Below are 20,005 nucleotides of genomic sequence, written 5' to 3' on the forward strand. Positions count from 1 at the left end.
GGCTCCCTGCTGAGCAGAGAGCCCGATGTGGGGCTCGATCCCAGGACCCTGAGACTATGACCTGAGCCGAGAGCAGAGGCTCAACCCACTGAGCCACCCAGGTGCCCCAGTTTTGTATTTCTTATTTTAGATGTAGCACTGTGGACAGAGTGTGTAGTGAGACTTCTGTCTAGAACTGTGGTTGAGGCCTGACAAAATCCTTAGTCATTGAGGAAAGATGAATTGCTATATATATATATATATATATATATATATATATATATATATATAAAATTTATATTTGTATATAAATTGTTTATACATATAAAAACAATATATATAAAAGCACTATATGGTACTTAGTCAAGGGGAAATATTTATATATATACTTAAAAAAAAGATTTTATTTATTTATTTGACAGAGATCACAAGTAGGCAGAGAGGCAGGCAGAGAGAATGGGGGAAGCAGGATCCCTGCTAAACAGAGAGCTCAATGTGGACCAGGACCCTGGGATCATGACCTGAGCCGAAGGCAGAGGCTTTAACCCATTGAGCCATCCAGGCGCCCCTATATATATACTTTTTAAAGACTTCACTTATTTATTTGTTAGGGAGAGCACAAACAGGGGGAATGGCAGGTAGAGGGAGAAGGAGACTCCCCGCTGAGCAAGGAGCCCAGTGCGGGGCTCAATCCTAGGACCCTGTGATGATGATCTGAGCCAAAGGCAGACACTTATCCAACTGAGCCACCCAAGTGGCCTGGGGATATGGTCGTATTAAAATTGCTTGCTTTGGGGTGCCTGGGTGGCTCAGTGGGTTAAAGCCTCTGTCTTCGACTCAGGTCATGATCCCAGGGTCCTGGGACTGAGCCCCGCATTGGGCTCTCTGGTCCGTGGGGAGCCAGTTTCCCTTCCTCTCTCTCTGCCTGCTTCTCTGCCTACTTGTGATCTCTGTCTGTCAAATAAATAAATAAAATCTTTTAAAAAAATTGCTTGGTTTACTTAAAAAAGTAAAAATTAAAACAACAACAACTAGGAATCTGGGATATGTACTCATGTCACTAAAGATTTAATTTACACAGTTGCATTCACAAAATATTCTTCGTAATCGGAGTTTTACCATATGCTAGAAAACATCATCACAAAAAATGTTCTGGGAAACCATCCACTAAAGTCTTCTGCCCCTGGAATTATTTATTCATTAATTGTGGGTTCTTTTAAGGTTTAGACTCTACTTAGGCTACACGTAGATTTCACGGATCCTGTTCATATATTAGATCCTTACAGAGGTGGGATCTTGTTCATCTTATTCTCCAGGGCTCGGCACGTGACTGACTCTCAGTAAATACTTGATGAACAAAGTGAAGGAACTCATGAATAGTCGTTATTAAATTTGGGTCTTCTAATGAGGGCTTAGAGAGGTTAATAAACAGTTTTAAGGATATCTTGATTTGGGTATACATTCAGTTCAGTTTCTCCTTTTTGTATTACTTCTTCTTTTTAAGATTTATTTATTTATTTCGAGACTGTTATGTTTGATTGCCAGTCAGGGTTCATTATTGACTTTAATTGCCTGTAGAGTGACGTACACACACATACACACACACAGAGCATAGATATATATAATGTAAAGTATTAACTATCTTAATATTCAAAGATACCCCATGAGACTTGGATGCTCGGAGGAAGCTTGGGAAGGGGACCGGAGTTGAAAGGAGGCTTCTTGAAGGATGGGAAGCATTTCATAGTATCTTGTGAGGCAGACAGAGTAAGCAAGGATGAGGCGGTACGGAAATGTGAGTTCATGCTGGGGAGGAAGGAGACAGAAGATTGGAAACTTAGGTTGGGGACAGGCATTGTAACCAATTTGTTGCCTTTAAAAAAAAAAATTATTTATTTATTTATTTATTTATTTGACAGAGAGAGAGTGAGAGAGAGGGAATACAAGCAGGGGAAGCGGGAGAGGGAGAAATAGGCTTCCCATGGAGCAGGGCCGATGTGGGGCTTGCTCCTAGGACACCAGGATCATGACCTGAGCCGAAGGCAGACACTTAACGACTCAGCCACCCAGGCAGCTCAGTTTGTTGCTTTCTTTCCACGTGTGCATATCAGTATCTCATGTATAGCAATAAAAAGTAATTCAAACAAACCACATAGACGTCACAGCAGTGATTTATCAATAATTATAACTAATCTCTCGAAAGGGTTCTCGAGAATTAAATTTGTTACTCAGATAGTTTTTCTCTTTGGGTCCAAACTGTATCAAATGTTTTCTGTTGCTTTCTCAAGGAGAGCATGCCTGCCCACATCTTTTATGCTCACACCTGCTCTTCTGTGGCAGAAAAATGAAGGGGACATGGGCCTGCCTGGCAGTGTTGGGGGAGGGTCTACACGGGTCTCCCTTGCTTTCCTTGGAGACAAGACAGAGTTCTGGCCTCCAGCTTTATGATACTTCAGTTAGAGCCGTCAGGCAGGCCTTAGCAGGACACATTTCCTGTAAACAGAGAAAACTAATATCCTTAATGGCTACACTGAAAGTGTCGTCAGCGACTCCCTACACTGCCTGCCTATCCAGATGAAGTTGTGATTATTGATAAGTCTGTGTGCCGGGGATTAGAATACAACTTGCACGTATGCATATTGGGGTGACAGCTCAGGACTTGATGCTGGGGGGAGAACCTGAGAGCTGTGTTTTAAATCTAACTAGAACCCACTGATACGTGAAAATACTTAAAAGTTTTTTCACTTCTTACAAACGGATTATTACTGTGTTGTCCTCCTGCTTCAAAGACGTTTTAAATCTGAGTATTTGGCACAACTGGCCAAAAAAAAAATTATTCTAGTCATTTGTCTTTGCTTTTAAAACTTTTCTTCATGGGGAGCCTGGGTGGCGCAGGCTAAGCGTCCAACTCCTGGTTTCCACTCAGGTCATGATCTCAGGGTAGGATTGAGCCCACCTCTGACTCTATGCTCAGCATGGAGTTGGCTTGAGGTCCTCACTCCCACCTCTCCCTCTGCCCCTCTTTCTACTAGCTCACTCTTTCTGTCTCTCTAAAATAAAAAGAAATACATCTTAAAAATTTCTTTTCATAACTTCGAATGAAACTGATTTCATTCCTTTTATCTTATGTTGCTGGGGTAGGAATTGTGTTTCGGTTTCTTTCTAAAAATACAGGTTCAACCATTTAAACTTAGAGCTAATTAGTGTTGGTAGATAAGACATTTATATTGATTGCCTTGTCTCTTAAAAATTTTTTTTTTCTTCCACCTGGGTAATAATGATGGTATGAAATTCAAAAGATCTTAAGAGTTCATATTGAAAAAAAAGTTTTTTTCTTATTTCCTTGCTACTTATTTCCTCTTTTTTTTTTTTTTTTTTTTTTAAGATTTTAGAGCACAAGTAGGCAGAGTGACTGGCGGAGGGAGAGGGGGAAGTGGCCTGTTCACTGAGCAGGGAGCCTGATATAAGGCTTGATCCCAGGACCCTGGGATCATGACCTGAGCTGAAGGCAGACACTTAACCGACGGAGCGGTCCAGGCACCCCTCTTTATTTTCTTCACAGAAGCAACCACTATTTCTGTTTTTCATTTCAGAGAATTCCACAGCACATTTAAGCTTGGGTGTATATCTCTTTAAAAAACTTGCACACACACACACACACACACACACACACACACAAGTGTCGGCATATATGTTCTGCACCTTACTTTTTGCATTATATATTGTGGATATGTTCTGGATGTTACATATGGAACCATGTAACTCCTTTCAGTAGCTACATAATATTTCATTTACTCAAGCAGTTTTTTGGCTAGATGTTTTGTTGGTTCCAGTGGAAATTATTGTACAAGCCTCACTTATAAGTGTGAGCGTAAGTGTAAGATAAATTTCTAAATTTGGAATTGCTAGGCCCAACAGACTATACATTAAATGTTTTTCACACACATTTCCAAATAGCGCCTCCGAAAACGCTATATAAATTTTGTTGCCACCAACAGTATATGCAAACGCTAGTTGGCTCATTTTCTCACCAAAACAGTGTGTCATCAGATTATTGGTGCTAGTATGAAAGTGATAATGCTGTCTCATTATAGTTTTAATTATTGTAAGTAAACCGAACATTTAAAAATATGTATAAAAGAACTTTTTTTTAATTAAAGATTTTATTTATTTGACAGACAGAGATCACAAGTAGGCAGAAAGGCAGGCAGAGAGAGGAGGAAGCAGGCTCCCTGCTGAGCAGAGAGCCTGATGTGGGTCTCGATCCCAGGACCCTGAGATCATGACCTGAGCTGAAGGCAAAGGCTTAACCCACTGAGCCACCCAGGTGCCCCAAGAGTTGCATGTTCTTAAAAAAAAAATAAAAAAAGAGTTGCATGCTTCTTGGAATGAGCCAGCCAAGTGCTCTAACCTTTTATCTATTTTTGGTGATTTGTATATCTATCTACATATATATCCTAAAATTATTAATTAATTATTGTCTTGTGATGTTTGTTGCACATATTTTCCTCATATTTTGTGATTTCTAAATTTTGCTAATATATTCTTTTATGGCTTTAAAAAAAAAGAATTTATTTATTTATTTGACAGAGAGAGAGACAGTGAGAGAGGGAATACAAGCAAGGGAAGCGGGAGAGGGAGAAGCAGGGAAACTGATGTGGGGCTCGATCCCAGGATGCTGGGATCATGACCCAAACTGAAGGCAGAGGCTTAACAACTGAGCCCACAGGCATCCCTCTTTTATGCCTTTTTTAAGAATAAAGATTATTTATTTATTTGACAGAGGCACAGTGAGAGCGGGAACACAAGCAGGGGGAGTAGGAGAGGAAGAGAGAGAAGGAACCTGATGCGGGGCTTGATGTGTGGCTTGATCCCAGCATCCTGGGATTGTGGCCTGAGCCAAAGGCTGCTGCTTAAAGACTGAAACACCTAGACACCCCACTTTTTAAAATTTTTTTAAAAAAAGATTTTATTTACTTATTTGACAGAGAGAGGTCACAAGTAGGCAGAGAGGCAGGCAGAGAGAGAGAGGAAAAGAAGCAGGCTCCTCGCTGACCAGAGAGCCCGATGAGGGGCTCAATCCCAGGATCCTGAGACCATGACCTGAGCTGAAGTCAGAGGCTTTAACCCACTGAGCCACCCACGTGCCCCAAGGGATGTCTTATTTCTTATTTTTAAATTTTTTCAGATAGCTAATCAGTTGACACAATATTATTTATTAATTAATCTGTCTTCCTTGTTTATTTGAAATCTACTTTCACTGTGCGCTAAATTCCTGAGTAAATTTGTTTTTATTTCTAGACTATGTTTTGTTCCATTGATGATACCAAATAAATCTGACAACTTTTAAAAGAGTTTTGCAAAATGATTCAGAATTTAATTGAAACACAGTATTTTCTATCATTTTACTTTAAGATTTTATTTATTTATTTGACAGAGAGAGAGAGAGATCACAAGTAGGCAGAGAGAGTCAGGCAGAGAGAGAAGGGGAAACAGGTGCCCTGCTGAGAGAGAGCCCGATTCAGGCTTTGATCCTAGGATCCTGAGACCACGACCTGAGCCAAAGGCAGAGGCTTAACCCACTGAGCCACCCAGGTGCCCTTCCTATCATTTTAGACAACAAAAATCACCATGATTCTAAGATATTTTATTTTTTAAAAGATTTTATTTATTTATTTGACAGAGAGAGACACAACGAGAGAGGAAACACAAGCAGGAGGAGCGGGAGAGGGAGAAGCAGGCTTGTGGGGCTGGTCCCAAGACCCTAGGATCATGACCTGAGACGCAGGCAGATGCTTAATGACAGAGCCACCCAGGCCCCCCACAAGAGGTCTGATTTTTTATTTGATCTTTGATTTGTTAAAAGACCTTTAGACTTATCCTATATTTAAGCCCCACTTTCACTCAAAAATGCCTCCATTTTGTGCTACTAAAAATTGTGGGTTCTTGGGATGCCTTGATGGCTCAGTGGGTTAAAGCCTCTGCCTTCAGCTCAGGTCATGATTCCGGGGTCCTGGGATCCAGGCCTGCATTGGGCTCTCTGCTCAGCAGGGAGCCTGCTTCTCCCCCCCACCCCCCTGCCTGCCTCTCTGCCTACTTGTGATCTCTGTCAAATAAATAAACAAAATCTTAAAAAAAAAAATTGTGGGTTCTCATACAAACATTAGGCATGAAAACAAAATATTTCACAGTAGTTTTATTAAATCTTTTTTGTTTGTTGTTTTGTTCAGTTTTAATACTGAAATATATGAAAACCACTGTTGGCAGTATCATTGTTGTCTCCTTACTGTATCATTCAAGATGAAGCTTTCTTTTCTTTTCTTTTTAAGATGAAATTTTCAAATATGTCTGCACTTAATTTTCTTCCAAGTAAAGATTTTTAAAAATTGTGGTAACATAAAACTGACCTGTGACCCATTTCCAAGTGTACATAGTTCAACGGCATTAAATACATTTGCATTGTTGTGCAACACTCCCCATTAATCATTTACTTTTTAAAATAAAAGAAATTAAATACATTTACTTTTTAAAATAACTTTTTAAAATAAATGTACAGCTTGCCATGAAAAAGACAGATCAGCTTAAAAATGATACGTTGACTCCTGAGAAGCAAAAGCCAGTCAGTAATTTGAAACTGATGTGCGTAGCGTCTTTCTGGAACACAAATGTGTTCTATAAAAAGGAATGTGTTTCTTGGCTCTAAGTGCCAATACATTAAATCTGGCCATTTAGATATTGATCTGAAACTGGTTCTTAAACTCTCTTATTCAGCTTGGACTCAGAGACCAAGCTGTGGCTTCTGTCCTTGTTACTCATAGGACAACAGGATGTGTCAGCAGCCTCCACTCAGTAGCTGTGGCCTTCTTTGTGGAAGTGTACAAGGCCCACCTGGAGCTTTTAGGTTTTGGATGAGGTTCTCCCAGTGTTACTTAGATAAGTGCAGAAAGGCCTCTTTTGTGTCCCCTGCCCCCTTCTCATCTTGCTTCAGGTGTTACTTCCATCAAATGAGCCACTTAATCTGGGAATATCTTTTTTTTTCCTTCATGTAGACATATGTTGGTGGTGCTGTGAATGAAAGGTGCTAGCCAGCCATATTGTTGCTCATTACCACAGAAGAAGTGTTATCCGGGCGGGATTCTAAAGACTGTCCTTCTGAGTGGAGTGGCCCATTTCCAAAGGGAGTGTTCTTTTTTCCTCTGTCATGTGGAGGGACATATGTTAATGAATGGGGGCAGGAGAGAGGCAATTAAAGGAAGCTCTTGGCCTCTGGCAGCCATGTCAGCTCTTGGAGCCGGATCAGGAGCAGCTGTGCAGCTCTTCCTGACAGAACCCTGAGCCTCCACACACTGAAGAGGCTGCTTTCCGGCCGTTTGCTGCCATGACAGAAGACTTAAGGGGCCTCATCGGTCCATTTTCCGGTGGCAATTGCGCCCTGTTCTAGACCTTTTTGGTGTACTTATTTGCATAGCTTGTCTCCCAAAAGTTAAAAATTCACCTCCTGTTATGGAAAGTTACAGGATGTGACAGACTGTCTTTGTGACTGGAATTAATCTTTGCATGAGAAAGGAAGAAAGAGGTCCCCTCTCTCCACTTTCTAAACTACGTTGAGAGAAGCTGGAATCCGAACGAGCACCAGATCAACCAATGCAAGTTAGTGAGTGTGAGAAACCATATCAGAGCCTTGATTCTTACCCCCCCACCTCCAGCCCTGTAGCTGACTTGAAGACAAATAATAGTATTTTCACTGTAGGGTCGCAGGGAACCTGAAGTTCGTTAACAGACACAGTGTTCAGATGAGTGCTTTGTACCAAGTAATCAAGTGTTAGCTAGTGTGGTAAGTGTTGTCATCATCACTTTGTGTCTCAGACCATCTCTCAGTGTGTTCTGAGACATCAGCCTTTCTGAGAAACTGTCTTTTAGGTTTGCCTTTTGTTGAGCATTTGCTTCGACTTGCTGTCAAGAGGCAAAAACTGCCACGATCCCTATTTCTCTGTAAAACAAAACAGAACAAAATAGAAACAATGTTATTTCAGATTTTGTTTCGGATCACAGCTAGAGATCACAGCTAGAGATCACATTGCCTTTTTTTTTTTTCCTCCCTAAATAAATGATGTTTTCTTTAAGTGTATTTGTTCATAGAAAGACGTTTTGGAAGAGAAAACGGGTCCTGGAATCTTAAACTTGGAAGTTTTTCATTCATTCATTCCACTGCCAGGGGCTGCAGAAATGAAGCAGCAGATGTGGCCACTGCCCTAGGGAAGCTTTCCTTCTAGAATTGAAAATAGGCAATAAACCTATGAATAAGTGCACAGAGCAATTAAACCATAAATATATGTCACAAGAAAGCAAAACAGACATTTGCTAAAGAAGTGCCTGATGAGGTGAGGGGTTGCTATATTGGGCAGTCTGAGAAGATTTTTAAAGGAGGTGACATTTGAGGTCTGGATGGTGAGGAGGAGGAATGAGCCCAGCAAGATCCTAGGGAAGAGTGTTCAAACCAGAAGGAACAACATGTGCCAACTTCTAAAGCCAAAGCCAGATGGGTTTGTTGGAAGGGGTGAAAGGTTGTGTATATAGACAAAGGGATACATTGAGGCTTGGGAGAGGCAGGCAGGGCAAGATCTTTTAGGATCTTCTCTCATGGTAAGGAATTCAGATTTTATGCCAGTGGAATGTGAAGTCCCTTGAGGGCTTTAAGGGGAAGGTCATGATTTATGACATTTTTAATTGCTTTGGTTGCTGAGTGGAGAATGAATGGAAGTGATGGGCAAAGAGTGGGACCAGGGAGGCTGGTTAGGACCCTGCTGCAGTGGTCCTGGTGGGAGTCATGACAGGGGGCTTGGGCTAGGGACATCTTGCAGGATAGAAGGGCCACTGTGGGGACATGTTGTGAACATAGAGTTGATATGACAGGCTCGTATGTCATGGATGTGCAGGTTGAGAGAAGAAGACTCAAGGTGTTGAGATGATCCTACCCCAAGGTTTTGGTTTGAGCAACTAAGTGACCATGGGTTCATGTAGTCTAATAGTCTTCTGACTTTTGAATTCTATGAGCTGTTAACACAGATGAAAGATTAGGGGATAGATCAAATAGTGATGCTATTTTCAATTTTTCCATGTAAGTCAAAAACAAAGCAGCAGCTATCATTTCCTATGACTGCTATTTAAAGAAGAGTGGAGACTAAAGATGAAACAGTAGGAAGGAGGGCGCCTGGGTGGCTCAGTTGGTTAAGTGTTTGTTTGTCTTTGGCTTAGGTCATGATCCCAGGGTCTTGGGATCGAGTCCTGCACTGGGCTCCCTGCTCAACAGTGAGTCTGCTTCTTCCTCTGACTTTACCCCCCTCATGTTCTCTCTCCCTCATTCTCTCTCTCTAATAAATAAATAAAAGCTTAAAAAAAAGATAAGATAGGGGGCGCCTGGGTGGCTCAGTGGGTTAAAGCCTCTGCCTTCGGCTCAGGTCATGATCCCAGTGTCCTGGGATCGAGCCCCGCATCGGGCTCTCTGCTCAGTGGGGAGCCTGCTTCCTCCTCTCTCTCTGCCTGCCTCTCTGCCTATTTGTGATCTGTCTGTCAAGTAAATAAATAAAATCTTTAAAAAAAAAAGATAAGATAGGAAGGATTAGTTTTGTGTAATCTCATAACTAAAAGCAATTCTTTATTCATTTTTATTTTACTTTTAAAAGATTTTTCTTATTATCTCTATTATTATTATTTTTTTAAAGTGGGCTCCACGCTGGCGACTATGGGATCAAGATTTGAGTCGAGATCAAGAGTTAGACATTCAACCAACTGAGCCATCCGGGCACCTCAAAAGATTTTTATTTTTAAATAATCTCTATACCCAACATGGGGCTCAAATTTACAACCCCGAGATTAGGAGTTACATACTCCAAAGATTGAGCTAGCTAGGCATCCTGAAGGATAATCCTTTAAATTCAATAAAGTGAGCTCTAGGAAAAATTCATGACTTTGCCTTTTTTTTTTTTTAATCATTTTGTTTCAGATCAGTAGAAACTGTCATAGCTGGACAGATATTTGGGAACCGCTGGTTTAGTTCATCCTTCCAGTTTAGGTGGAAATCCTAATTATGGCATCCCTGACAGATGTTCTTGTAGCTTCTGCATGAATACTTCCCATGGAGGGCACACACTGTCTCAGCAGGCAGCCCATCCCACTGTGGAGGAGTTCTAACTGATGGACGGCTTCCCTGCCAGCCCTAGATCCTAGCCCCGTCTGCCTGACATACACAGAATAAAGCTGATCTCTCGGCAGCACTTCATCTTTCAGACATCTGAAGACATCAGTCATGTCCACCTTTTTCAAAAGGCAAACATGTCTAGCTCCTTTAACTAAGTCTCACTGGATCCAGACGTGGAGCACATAAACAGCGTAGGCATGGAGGCTCCCAAGCTCGCCACCCTTGATGTCCCCCAGCAGGCATTCAGTGGGCCTGTGGTGTCTGTCCTCCTGCCCAGTCCTGCACACAGGTCGGGGAGAGTTGGAGAAAAAGCGTCTATCTCCCTTTAAGCGGATTTAGGCTCTATATCTGGACATCTATTTTGAAATTGAGGCAGGATGAGGAATTTAAATGCACACACAGATCTTGATTTCATAACCCCCTTGGGCATTAGCATCATTTGAGAGAGACCTGGATTTAGAAGACAAATTAATTCATGTTCAGAGCTTTCGGGCTTAAAAAATCCAGACTTGCTTCTGATTAATGTCAGGGAGGCTACTTCTGACTTTACAGGCAGGTAGCTTAGAACTAATGTTTGTGAAAGCACCTAGCACAGTGCTGGCTATTTGGTAAAGATTTCTTTTCTTTCCTTTTTTCCCTTCCTGACTTCTTTCCTCCCTTCTTCTTTCCTCATCTTCTTTTTTCTTGTATATAATTAATCTTTCCAGTTTTATTGATGTCGCATTAACATTCAGGATTGTGTAAGTTTCAGGGGTACGTCACGGTGACCCAACTTCCATATATTGTGAAGTGATGATTGCAGTGAGTTTTGTTAATATCCATCATCTCCTATGGATACAGAACGAAAAGGAAGAAAAAGTTTCTTTTTTTTCCCTTGTGACAAGAACTCTTAAGATTTACTCTCTTAACAACTTTCAAATATACTGTATGGCTATGTTAAGTATAGTCATCATGTTGTACAATAATGCCCAGTATTTATTTATTTATTCAAAATATTTCATTTATTTATTTGAAAGAGAGAGAGAGAGAGAGAGTGCATGAGCAGCAGGGAGGTAGGGGCAGTGGGCAGAGAGCCCTAGGTGGGACTTGATCCCAGGATGCTGGAATCATGACCTGAGCTGAAGGCAGACACTTTACCAACTGAGCCACCCAGGTGCCCCCATACCCAGTATTTATTCTTCTCATAACTGGAAGACTATCCTTTGACTACCTTCCTGCAACTTCCCCTCTCTCTCCCTTCTCCCTCTGGTAACCACACATCTGGTCTCTTTTTTTATGAATTTGATTTAACTTGATATTTTTTAGATTCCACATATAGGCAAGATCATACAGCATTTGTCTTTCTCTGTCTGACTTACTTCACTTAGCATAGTGCCCTCAACATCCATCCATGTTGTTACAAATGGCAGGATTTCCCTCATTTGTATGGCTGAATAATATCCCATTGTATATGGACACCACATTTTCTTTATCCATTCATCGGTTGAAAGAGGTTGTTTCCATGCCTTGGGTATTGTAAATAATGATGCAGTGGATATGGGAGTGCAGCTGTCTCTTTGACATAAAGAAATGGAAAAGTGGAAATCCTGGATCATAAGGTAGTTCTACTTAATTTTTTGAGGATCCTTAATACTGATTTCCAGAGAGCTTCTTTCAATTTACTATCCCAACAACAGTGCAAGTTTCCTTTATTCCACATCCTCACCAACACTTGTTACTTCTTGTCTTTCTGGTGATGGTCATTCTAACAGGTGTAAGGTGAATTCTTACTGTAATTCTGATTTACACATTCCCAATAATTAGTGATGTTGAGCACCTTTTCATGTATCTATCAACCATTCACATATCTTCCTTGGAAAAATGTCTGTTCATGTTCTTTGCCCATTTTTAATTGGATTGTTCTTTTGCTATTGAGTTTTATGGCAGGAACCCCTTACCAGATATGCAATTCGCAAGTATTTCTTCCCATTCTGTAGGTTGTCTTCTCATTTTGTTGATCGTTTCTTTTGCTGTGCAGAAGGTATTTAGTTTGAGGTAGTCCCACCCATTTATTTTTTATTTTGTTGTTTGTGCTTTTCAGTAACGAATTAAAAAAATCATTGCCTAGACCTATGTCAAAAAACTTTTCTTCTATGTTTATCTGTCACTCAGCCATTTCCTAATGGAAGCATGAGATCCTTAGGCTACTCCCATCTTTGCCCAACTTACTCTTCCCAAGACTAGGCTGGGAACCTCTCTTTGGCTGAGTTACCGGTGGGCACATTCCAGTGCAGGCCATGAATGCCTGCAAACCCCACTCCACTTTACACCCTAGGAGGGGTTGGGCTTGGCTTGCCCAGTCTGGAGGAAGCCACTCGCTGGCAGAGAACAGTGGCTTCACTCTGTCCTAAGGTACATAATTAGGCCAGTGACTGCATGCGTTTATGTTTGTTCACTGTGTACAATGTGGTTCTCGATGACTAAGGTTCCTTTTCTGGGACAAGGGCAGTTAAGACCCCAAAGACAAAACTGCCAATGTCAGCTTTCCAATATTACTCAGCTTGAATATTATATACTGATCAATCCCTCAAACTGAAAAACAATCTATTCCAATATTCCAGGTTTTACTTCTCCAGATACGTTAAGAGCTCTGAGAAAAAAAGAAAAATTTCCCTGAAATTTAGTATCGTCCTAAATGTTACTAAACATTTATATCCAGCTTCTTTAAAAGGCCAGTTTAGGAATTTATCTTTCAGGCATGCTAAATGACCAGATCTAAGGATAATGCCAGTTTGTGCCCATGTGTGGGACTAGTGATCTACATGAGTGAGAATCCCTGTGTAATGTCAGCCTGTACAAAATGGGGCAGGTTTCGCTCTGTGGACAGAGTTCCTTCTTGTAGGGGTCTGCAAGGGGCCTAGACTTGTTCTGATGGAGACTATCTCATCACCCTGCGGGTCTTGTTCGGGAGGACTGAGCCTAGCTTCCTCTTTCTCCACTCTCCCCTTGCTCGCTAGGTTCAAGGCCTACTGGTCTTTTTGTTCTTCGAACCAGTCAAGCTTCTTCCCACCTTAGGCTCCTTGCACTTGCTTTTGCTGTTACTTTCTGCCCCCCTTGTAGATATTCACATCTTTGCCTGAGTCATTTAACTCATGTTATCTCCGATGTCACTTTCTGAATCTACTTTGACCTCTCTCATCATCCCCTTTAAAGGAACAATGTCTTGTTTTCTTTTCTTCAAAGCACTTATTTAACTCATGTGTTCTTTACTGACTCTCTTTCTCTGCCAAGATATAGATGTCAGAAGAGCAGAAACCACATCTATCTTATTAATTCTCTATCCCCAGTACCTAGAACATAAAAGATCCTCAATAAATTTTGTTGAACAGTTGGGTAATAGTGTCCATTTTGGGAAGAGAGGCAGGAGAGAATCTACCTTCCCAGTGCCTAAAGGACTTCTCTGTGATGTGGAGGAAAGCAACCGTCTTTTCTCCTTAGTAGTCCTGATTCTTTTAGGTGAGCTTGTTGCCCGTTGGGAGAACTGTAAATCTGACTTACTTTGTGAATCCATTTTGAGATAATCAGTGTGTGTGTGTGTGTGCGTGTGTGTGTGTGCGCGCGTCTGGCATCCCAGAGTTATCAGAATCTTAATGAAAAAAGAAAGGAGATGAAGAGGGGGATAGGTGGGAATCTTATTGTAAGAAAATCACACCAGAGGTTTGCCTGGGTGACTCGGTCAGTTAAATGCCTTCAGCTCAGGTCATGATCCCAGGGTCCCATGAGTCCCGAGTTGGGCTCCCTGCTCAATGGGGACCCGCTTCTCCCTCCCCCTCTGCTGCTCCCCTTGCTTGTGCTCTTTCTTTCTTTATAAAAGATTTTATTTATTTATTTGTCAAGAAGAGAGAGAGAGAAAGCACGCAAGCAGGCAGAGAGGTAGGCAGAGGCAGAGAGAGAGGCAGGCTCCCTGTTGAGCAAGGAGCCTGATGCGGGACTTGATCCCAGGACCCTGGGATCATGACCTGAGCCGAAGGCAGCGGCTTAACCCACTGAGCCACCCAGGCGTCCCTGTGATCTTTCTTTATGTCAAATAAATAAATAAAGTCTTAAAAAAAAATAAAAGAAAAAAAATCACCCTGGAGCCTCCTAGGAAGGAAGGTGAACCAATGGGGAAATGGGAGGTAGGCTAGTGCACAAGATGTATAGGAACTATGGGTAGAGGAGTGAGGACTCTCATCTCCCCTGTTTGTGGTGTGTACCTTTTCATTTTCTTTCCCTCCTCCTTCTTCTTTTCTTTCTTTTTCTTTTTTTTATAAAGCTTTTCTTATTCATTTTATTTTATTATTATTATTTTTTTAAGATTTTATTTATTTATTTGACAGAGAGAAATCACAAGTAGATGGAGAGGCAGGCAGAGAGAGAGAGGGAAGCAGGCTCTCGGCTGAGCAGAGATGCGGGACTCGATCCCAGGACTCTGAGATCATGATCTGAGCCGAAGGCAGCGGCTTAACCCACTGAGCCACCCAGGCGCCCTCTTATTCATTTTAGAGAGTAAGAGAGACAGAGAAAGCATGAGCAGGGGTAGAGGGAGACAGAGAAGCAGGCTCTCTGTAGACCAGGACCCAGCCAGGACCCAGAGATCATGACCTGAGCCGAAGGCAGATGCTGAACCATCTGAGCTACACAGGTGCCCTTCTTTTTCTTTTCCTTTTTCTTTCTTTCTTTCTTTTTTTTCTCAAGATTTTATTTATTTATTTGAGAGAGAACACGAGCAGGGGGAGGCGCAGAGGGTGAGGGAGAGGGAGAAGCAGACTCCCCACAGAGCATGGAGCCTGATGTGGGGCTCGACGTGGGACTTGATTCCAGGACCTGGAGATCATGCCTTGAGGTGAAGTTAGATACTTAGCCAACTGAGCCACCCAGGTGCCCCTGGTGTGGAGCTTTTCTTATCACATTGCTCTAGTCATAGTCTGGGAAGACATAAGAAGACACAACTCTAAGTAAGAAAAATAAGAAAGGAAGAAAAGGGGGAAAAAGTAAAAATAGGGAGAGGTAAAAGTTTAAGGGAATTTAAGTGAAGAACCATCTAGGGGGCACCTGGCCGGCTCAGTCAGGAGAGCATGCAACTCTTGATCTTGGGGTCGTGAATTCAAGCCCCATGTTGGGTAGAGTCACTCAAAAAAAAAAATTGTGGCATCCCTTCAAGAGTAACCTTATTTCTGAAGATTTATTGTAAGTAAAAAGACTATGTGGAGAACTGATAAATGTTTATACTCTATTGAGAGAATTAAAAAGTGTAATTAAAAAAAGAGTCATCTAAGAAAAAATTGAAAAAAATCATACAACTGAAAGGTGAAAGTTTAAAGCAGGTAAAAGAGTGAGATTGAAAATGAGAGGTGAAATAAAATTTTAAAATAAAAGATGTGAGGGTGCCTGGGTAGCTCAGTTGGTTAAGTGACTGCCTTCGGCTCAGGTCATGATCCTGGAGTTCCAGGATCGAGTTTCACGTAGAGCTCCCTGCTCAGCAGGGAGTCTGCTTCTCCCTCTGACCCCCCTCCTCATGCTCTCTCTTTCTCTCTCTTAAGTAATAAATAAAATGTTTAAAAAATAAATAAAAAGCTTCAACTACTGAAATAAAAAGGTAAGTATGAAAGTGAGAAGACTATAACATATGTTAAAAATAAAGTTAGGGATTTGAGAATGAAATAGTTGTTTTTTTTTAAGTGTCAAAGTAAAGGAAAAAAAACGTTAAGAAGTCCTCAAAAGAGGGAAAAAGAAGAAGTTAAAGTGAAAGAAATAAGAGAGAAAGTAACTGCAAGAAGTCTAAATGATGAAGACATTCTAGAGGGAAACAGACCATTGACAGCAGCTGAAATGGGAGGGGGGCTGGGCATCTTCTTCCGGGGTGAACTGCCTACAGTACATGACCTTTGAAAACACCCTGCAGGGCTGGCCAGCTGTGTGGAGGCCATGTTCAGCAGTGGCATTTGGAAATGTGCCACCATGTGGTGCTCAGGAGGACATGAGTCTTCCTGAAAGGAAGTTGGGCTAGTTAACCACGTTCTTAAAAATTCCAACTAAGACTTTTGAAAACTAAGTGAAGACTCTAGCCAACATTCACTGGGGGAAATTGGGAACCTCTAAATGTTTGACGTAGGAGCCCATCATATATGAGAAATATTAAACCACAGGGCCTGGACACTGGAGATATGCTAAGAAGCTTCATTAGTGAATAATCCAGAAGTGAAATGTTCTACAAGTCTAGACTGGCAGTGAGATGTATTAGGGGAGGGAGAGATGCCTGAGAGAATCTAAAAAGGCTTGATGATACATAGTAATGGGTTAGGTCATAAGAAAGAGTTACTGATGAGTCTGTTTTTTTTTTTTAATATTTTTTAAAAAACCTTATTTATTTGTCAGAGAGAGAGAGAGAAAGAGAGAGAGAGAGAGCGTGCGAGTGCACAGCCGGGGGAGCAGCAGGCAGAGGGAGAAATAGCATCAGAGCCTGACGCGGCACTCAATCCTAGGACCCGGGGATCATGACCTGAGCCAAAGGTAGATGCTTAAACTACTGAGCTACTCAGGGATCTGATGACTCTGGTTTTAAACTGAGGCTGTATTTTGGGATATTAAGAAGAACTTCTGCCTCAACTGACTTATACAATATGAAATGTATATCCTCTCAAACATAAATAAGTCTAATATGGTTCTGAGGTTGGTTAATTCAGGGGCTCCGAGTCAAAGGTGATAGATAGCAAAGACTCATTTTCTTGTATATTCGTGAGTTGACTGGACTGAGTATGGCTTTGGTTGTTTTCTTCATGGTCCAAGATGGCTGCTTTAGCTTTATATCCTCATCCTCATAAACAGATGTTAACTCTAACTGGATGAAGAGGGGCTGTCTCTTTCTACCAGTGGAAAATCTCCCAGAAATCCTCCTTTCTTTTCTGGCAATCTTCCTCTGATGTCTCATTAGTTATAGTCATGTAACATGCTCATGTCTAAACTAATTATTGTGAGGGAAATAAGAGTGTGAATAAGTCGTTCATGATTGGGGAAGGGTCTAGGCTTCTCTGAAACCAATAACCATGTACCATCTGAATAAAATCAAGCTTCCATTAGCTAGGAAGATGATAGAGGTATGATTGTGAATATAGGCAACCATCAGTGTCTGTCTGGGGGTCTGACTATGGCATGTTTTACATGCTGCTCTAGGGTCTGGTTCTAAGAAGTTTGCCGACAAACAACACAATGAAAAATAAACACATGATGGAGTTCCTGGCTGGCTCAGTCATTTAAGCCACCAACTCTTGATTTTGGCTCAGGTCATGATCTCAGGGTTCTGAGATCAAGCCTCATACTAGCTGTGGAGCCTGCTCAAGATTCTCTCTTTCTCTCTCTCTGCCCCTCCCCTCTCTAAAAAAATAAAAAAGTGAACAAGTGAGACTACATCAAGTCTTCTGTACAGCCAAAGAAAGCATCAATAGAGTGAAATGGAATGGGAAAAATATTTGCAAACCATATATCTGATGAAAAGGTAATATCCAAAACACATAAAGAACTCATACAACTCAATAGCAAAAAACATAACCCAATTACAAAACAGCCAAAGGACATAAATAGACATTTTTCCCAAAGAAGATACACAAAAGGTCAACAGAAAAGATGGAAAGATGCTCAACATTTCAAGTCATTAAGGAAATGTAGATTAGAACCACAATGAAATATCCCCTCATGTCTGTTATAATGGCCACCAACAAAAAGACAAGAAGTAAGTGTTGGCATAGATGAGAGAAAAGGGGATTCTTGTGCATTGTTGGTGGGAATGTAATTTGGTGCAGCCACCATGGAAAACAGTATGAAGGATCCTCAAAAAATTAAAAATAGAAATACCATATGATCCTGCAATTTCAGTTCTGGGAATATATTCAAAGGAAACAAAATAGCTAACTTGAAAAGCTATCTGCATCCTCCTGTTCATGGCAGTGTAATTTACAACAGCCAAGACATGGAAAAAACCTGTGTCCGTCAATGGATGAATGGATAGTGAAGTTGTGGTGTATATATATATGCCATGAAATATATTCAGTAATAAAAAATGAGGAAATCTTGTTATTTGTGACAACATAGCTGGATCTTGAGCACATTATGCTGAATGAAATAAGTCAGAGACAGACAAATGCTGTATGATCTCACTTATATTTTGAAAAAGGCAGAGGGTGGAGGAGGAGGGAATTGGAAGAAGGTGGTCAAAGGTACAAATTTCCAGTTACAAGTACTAAGGATATAATGTACAACAGCGTGACTACAGCTAACTCTGCTGTGTGGTATGTAAGAAAGTTGCAAAGAGTGTAGATCCCAAGAGTTCTTGTCACAGGGAAAGTTTTTTCTTTTTGTCTTTCTTTCCTTTTCATCATATCTCTGTGAGATGATGGATATTACCCAAATCTATTTTGGTTATCATTTTGCGATATATGTAAATTAAACCACCATGCTGTACATCTTAAATTTATAGATATATTATTTCTCAGAGGTGTATTATTTCACAGTAAAATTTTCTCAGGTGTATTATTTCTCAGGTGTTTTATATTCTCAGGTGTATTATTTTCTCAGTAAAATTGGAAAAAAAAAATTTTGTCCAAAGGCTCAGAGTCATAAGTGTACCCATTTTAGGGGCGCCTGGGTGGCTCAGTGGGTTAAAGCCCCTGCCTTCGGCTCAGGTCATGATCCCAGGGTCCTGGGATCGAGCCCTGCCTCGGGCTCTCTGCTCAGCGAGGTGCCTGCTTCCTCCTCTCTCTCTGCCTGCCTCTCTGCCTACTTGTGCTCTCTGTCTGTCAAATAAATAAATAAAATCTTAAAAAAAAAAAAAGTGTACCCATTTTAGGAGAACAGCTTACAAGGGTCCTCCAGGAAAGAGCACTTTATCCAACTGGAAAGAGTTTTAATTATCCCTACCTTTGTCTAGATAATCTTAATCCTTTTAATTATCTCTCTAAGTCATTTTTTTTCAAGCTTTTTAATCATTATTGTGGCTAAGCTTCGAGTTTTTCGAAATTTAAATAGGCAGGTAAGGACCTGGGAAATAAAATGTTCTGTGTATATTGAATTCTGGGAAAAGAACTAAATACGATTTTAAACTGCCGACATCATACAATATGTCTATAAATGAGAAAATAGCAAAAGCAATATGATGTTAGCCAAAGCTACTCTAGAGTTCAGGCAGAGCATGTATCCGTCATCTGTAGAGGAAATGGTCCCACAAGAGGGCCCTTGTCTTTCCATACTGCTTTAGTCTTGAAATTTTACATGCAAAATACTCAAACAGAAGGACTGCAGCAAATTTAGTTCAATGGGCGCTAGGAAATTAAGCTGGAAGAGATTTCCTTCTTCTGTGAAGCCACTCATCCAGTTTATTGGAAAATTTTGCTTTCAGCAATATTTTGTGTCCAAGTATACTTATATAGCAAAAAAATATATGTTTATTTACATAAAACTCATGGATTCATTTCATTAAAGAGAAGACAGCGAAAAGTGTATGTGCGATACTGTGCAGATTTTTTCCAACAGGGGTACTGTGGGAAGAATCCGGGGCTGGAATCTGCAACCCGTTGCCACTCTTTACTCAGTTAACTGAGCTAATGCTCCAAGGGCATTAGCACAATGCCTGTCATGTGAAACTACTACTATAACTACCATTAAATCTCATATATTATGGGGTAAGTAGTAGGGTTATCCCCACTTTACTCATAAGGGGTTAGTTAGTAAATGACAGAGCTGGGGTTAGAGCTTCAAGCTGGTGAGGGGACACTGGGTAGGTGCCCTTTTGATCCCACTTCCTGTTTTCTTAGTTGT

The sequence above is a fragment of the Mustela putorius genome, unplaced genomic scaffold (assembly GCF_011764305.1).
Source record: "Mustela putorius furo isolate JIRA1106 unplaced genomic scaffold, ASM1176430v1.1 tig00003846_pilon_pilon_pilon, whole genome shotgun sequence".
In the NCBI taxonomy this organism is placed as follows: Eukaryota; Metazoa; Chordata; class Mammalia; order Carnivora; family Mustelidae; genus Mustela; species Mustela putorius.